This window comes from Lolium rigidum, chromosome 2, assembly GCF_022539505.1.
Source record: "Lolium rigidum isolate FL_2022 chromosome 2, APGP_CSIRO_Lrig_0.1, whole genome shotgun sequence".
Classification (NCBI taxonomy): domain Eukaryota; kingdom Viridiplantae; phylum Streptophyta; class Magnoliopsida; order Poales; family Poaceae; genus Lolium; species Lolium rigidum.
The window spans coordinates 119,436,036-119,440,992 of NC_061509.1; the positions used below are offsets into that span (position 1 = coordinate 119,436,036).

Here is a 4,957-nt window from a genome sequence, read left to right on the forward strand (position 1 = left end):
CTCTCGGTGGAATGTCGTCTAATGTCTTGCAAGCATATGAATGAGTTCATAAGAGACCACATACCACGGTACGAGTAAAAGAGTACTTGTCGAGAGACGAGGTTGAACAAGGTATAGAGTGATACCGAAGATCAAACCTCGGACAAGTAAAATATCGCGAGACAAAGGGAATTGGTAATGTATGTGAATGGTTCATTCGATCACTAAAGTCATCGTTGAATATGTGGGAGCCATTATGGATCTCCAGATCCCGCTATTGGTTATTGGTCGGAGTGAGTACTCAACCATGTCCGCATAGTTCTCGAACCGTAGGGTGACACACTTAAAGTTGGATGTTGAAATGGTAGTTCTTGAATATGGAATGAAGTTGGAATATTTGTTCGGAGTCCCGGATGTGATCCCGGACATCACGAGGAGTCCCGGAATGGTCGGAGAATAAGATTCATATATAGGATGTCATTTTATGTGAATAAAATGTCGCGGAAGGTTCTATGGAAGGTTCTAGAAGGTTCTAGAAAAGTCCGGAAGAAACCACCAAGGAAGGTGGAGTCCACAAGGGACTCCACCCCCATGGCCGGCCAACCCTAGTGGGGGCGGAGTCCCAAGTGGACTCCCCTTAGGGGCCGACCACCCCCCACATGGGAGGTGGGAATCCCACCTTTGGGTGGGAGTCCTAGTTGGGCTAGGATTACCCCCTCCTATGGAAGGATTTGGTTCGGGTCTTATTCGAAGACTTGGACACCACCTCTTGGGGTTCCACCTATATAATGAGGGACAAGGGGAGGGGGCCGGCCACCTCAAACACCACCAAGGTGGCCGCACCCCTATAGTGGCCGGCGCCCCCTCTCCCCAAACCCTAGCCGCCTCGCTCCTCCACTTCCCGCACGCTTAGCGAAGCTCCGCCGGACTTCTCCACCACCACCGACACCACGCCGTCGTGCTCGTCGGATTCAAGAGGAGCTACTACTTCCGCTGCCCGCTGGAACGGGGAGGTGGACGTCGTCTTCATCAACAACCGAACGTGTGACCGAGTACGGAGGTGCTGCCCGTTCGTGGCGCCGGAACCGATCGTGATCAAGATCTTCTACGCGCTTTTGCAAGCGGCAAGTGAACGTCTACCGCAGCAACAAGAGCCTCATCTTGTAGGCTTTGGAATCTCTTCAAGGGTGAGACTCGATACCCCCTCGTTGCTACCGTCTTCTAGATTGCATCTTGGCTTGGATTGCGTGTTCGCGGTAGGAAAATTTTTGTTTTCTATGCTACGTTATCTTACAATTAAGAGTGTTTCGTGCAGCGTGACCGAAGTTCCACAACAGTGATGAAATTAAATTCCAGCCACACTGCATGAAAGCAAAACCTCTTGCGTGAACATGCTGCTTCTTAATCATGTACGTATAATTATTATTACTTCAATCTCGTCTAAATTTAGCTCGTTCTTAATCTTGCGTGCTATTTTTTGTTGTTGTTGTTGAAGCATATATACTATACTTAACCGGTAACCAACTTCTTTTTTCTTAGAATTTTGGATTTCTTTTGAGATTAACAGCATGATGACACATATGCTAATTTCTGGTTCAATCCTGCAGTGATTTTTCGGTGTACACTTCCGGTGATGTGTTGGAATTTATTTGCTTCTTTTCTTCTGTTTCCTGGTCTGCTTCGTTATGGCCTGGGTGGATGTAGCAATTCGTCTCTGGCCCAATGAATTTCACAGCGTGTGTAATTGGGCTTCCTTCAGCGGCTGGTCAAAGCCGTGCTGAGAATCCCCACTACCGAACGATTTGAGCGGTCGCCCCACCTCTCCTTCTCTGTCCCATCCGCTCTCCTCTCCATTGCCGCCGACCCCGTTCTGCCCGCGGCGCCGATGCCCGTGCTAGCCCAGATGGTGCTCCCGTGCGTTTCCCTACGGATTTAAGTGGGGTGGACGTGCGCCTGCTCGCCAGCTGAGCGGTCGGATTGGAGGGGTGGAGAGCTCGAGCGGCGCTACGGGCTCTCTTCGTCATTCACCGGCGGGCATATAGCGGTGCTCCAGATTCCCTCTCCATAGGACGGGGCTTGCTCCTCTCTCTGGTTGCCGTGGTGCCTACCGAGCCAATTATGACATGGCACGCCCTGGCTTGCCGTTCTGAGGAGGAACTCGGCACCCTAATCCCCTTCACCGGCGGCTGGCGGCGCGGTGGAGCCGCTCGGCCCCCTCCTCTCCGTCCGCGGCAATTGTGCACATGTGTGCTAGAGGGCTTCATCGGGCTGCACGACGGTGTCAGACGGCCGTGGTGGCCTCTGTCGTCTGTGGTGCTGACGGTGGTAGTGCTGGGCGAGCGCCAACGGCGGAAGGATGCATAGTTGGCCGGCGCGGCCGAGACCGACATATGACGACCATGGGCGAACGGTGGAGTATAGGCCGTGGGGAGCACGACGAGGGGTCGAGTCTACGCCGTGGAGGACCACGATGACGACGACTATATCCACGCGACTCTTACTGCTGTGTAGGTACGTCCGCCTCAACCCCCTCTCTACTCCTGAAAGTTCATGTGTTCTAGGTACGTGTCGCACGAATCCGGTGAAGAGAATGGCTGCCCTTTTCCCCCTTCTCCAACTCTGATTCAATCTTTTCTCTTTGAAGTTTCTGGATTCTCTGAAAGTGACCAGTGTTTTTAACTGTTCAGTATGCTTCAGTTGAATAGATCAAAACGAGGGGCTGGTCATGCGTTTCAGAAGAACAAGGATCAAGAACAGGTACATAATGTTACTTCATAATGATGTGTTGTAGCTCCCATATAGGACAGCTTTATAAATTCAAGGTGCTATTTCTGGTTTATTTTGAAAGTACTTTTATGCTCCATGCAAAAAAAAGTGCTACCAGATCCTGAATATTGATAGTACTGCCAGAACCTTTTATTTTTAGATGCTGAATTCCGTCCAGCATTTTGGTCTAAAAATATTATTATATTTGTTAGGATGCAGATTGTGCTCCTGGAAAGCCACCTCAATGATCGATGTACTGGAGGAAGCATTGGGTTCTTATCCTGCTCGAGAGACTCCCGAACGAGAGCCACTCATCAAGGTGACATTTTAACTTCATCCATTCATGAACAAGAATACATGAATAGTATATTCATTACTTGAAACTGACGTTTTTTTCAGCCCACTAATCAACCGAACCTCTTGCCACTGCACAGGAAACTATTTTCAGCAAGCTCCTACATTGCTATCTTCACGTGGTGCTGCTGTGTTTACTCGCGCGTGCTGTGTGGCCGCTGCTCTCTCTTTTGTGTGTGTGTGCTGCAGCATATAGCTGCACATGGTGCTCCCTCCCTCTAGCACATGTGTTGTTGTTTTGTTCCTCTCTCACACATATGGCTGGTGTTGCTGTTCCTCTCTCTCTGATCTAGAGAAATTTGTGCATGCAAAATTGTTTGATCATGTCTATGAAGCCTAAAAAGTTCATTTGGGCCTTCTATTGCAGTTTATCAATAGTGATCTTGTGTATGTTTTGCTTAGTTCTCGGATTTATAAATGATGTTTGTTCCTATCTTTCTCCATTTATATGACACGAACTCTTAAAAAAATATTGGTCTTCTCAGTTGATTATTGCTAGGAAGGGTTTGAAGAAAAACAATGGACATGTAATGGTTAGGTCTTTTAAAGCGCATGCTATACTTTTGTGTTGTTTAAAAAAAATGATAATTAGAAACCATAGATGATTGACTTTACCTTCTATTTATTACAATACTTGCAGCTGCTGTTTGGGGCTTTGGGGACTTGGTGGAGATAGCTAACCGCCTTGCCCTGGATGGATGGATGCTTGGATTTCGATAGCTGGAGATTAAATATTTTCTTATCTACTCTAATGTTCAGGTAAAATTTAGGGTTGTGTAGTTTTTTGTTCATGCCAGCGTTTTTCACGCCGTAGCACCTTCGACAGGGAAGTAGTTGTTTTTGGGTTCCCTGGAGATCTTATGTTTCTTCTGTAAATTGAATTAGTTTGACTGAAATTCCACCTTTTTTTTCATGAGAATGACAATGTTTGCTAGACATCTTTCTGCATGTTTATAGACACATGAAAATTTATAGGGTGAAGTTCTGTAAATGTAGGAATTTTGCAGAACAGAGATTCATGAGCCGTGCCACATTTATCTTGGTGCTTATGTGCTGATGTTTGAAGTTTACTTATAGTATTGGAAAGAGAAATACAATACTGCATTTTTCAAAGGAATGATCATGTAGATATCTATAGCAATGAATTAAGGGCAATCTATTTTTGTACTTTATTCATCAGAAGTGGGAGTCAGTTATGATGGTAACTTAAATCAATTCCTAAGTCCTAGCTATTCCTTCTCTACGAATTTGAGAAGGTTTCTGCATATTGGTGGTGAAAGCCAGGCTGCTGATTTCATCTTGGACATGGAATAGCTCCCAAGGGCAGCCTCCGAAATAGAGGAGGAGATTTAATTTTGAGGTATAGGTTCTGTTGATTTAATTCAATTTTTGCACACAGACTTGAAATCTTGCTTGCTACCATTTTTGACTGTGGCTGCATCAAGTCAAAGACATGTTAGTCTTCACCATTTCGTTAGAGTAGAACAAAAATCTTACCATATCAAGCTATGCTCTGTTTTTATGGTATCCATGCCCCTGAAGAACTAGATCTTGATTAGCAGCAGAGTCTCATCGCCGGGCATGCTGGGAGAATGAAACTTCAATTTATTCATAATGGTTCATTATTAGGCCGTGCAGATCCATTGTTAGGACACCAGCCGCTTGACCAACTTATCTGAATTGCTTCCCGCCTGTACCATGTTTAGTATCACTAATATATCATTGTATTTTAATTCAGTTATACGCGTGTATGCTGCTGCACCCAATGGATATGCTCATTTGTGATGAAAATACGTACTTAGATTATATGTTTTGAGTTAAAACACGTGTTTAGGGTTTTCGTGGATGGAGCAACGTG

General features: G+C 46.0%; 1 long non-coding RNA gene across 1 annotated transcript; it reads left to right on the forward strand.

The window, feature by feature from the left end:
* The first annotated feature begins 1,564 nt into the window (after window positions 1–1,564).
* LOC124687142 lies at window positions 1,565–4,018 on the forward strand. The gene is made up of 4 exons (XR_006998108.1): window positions 1,565–2,490; window positions 2,667–2,736; window positions 2,958–3,064; window positions 3,180–4,018. It is a non-coding gene; the product is annotated as an uncharacterized LOC124687142 (long non-coding RNA).
* The last annotated feature ends 939 nt before the right edge of the window (window positions 4,019–4,957 follow it).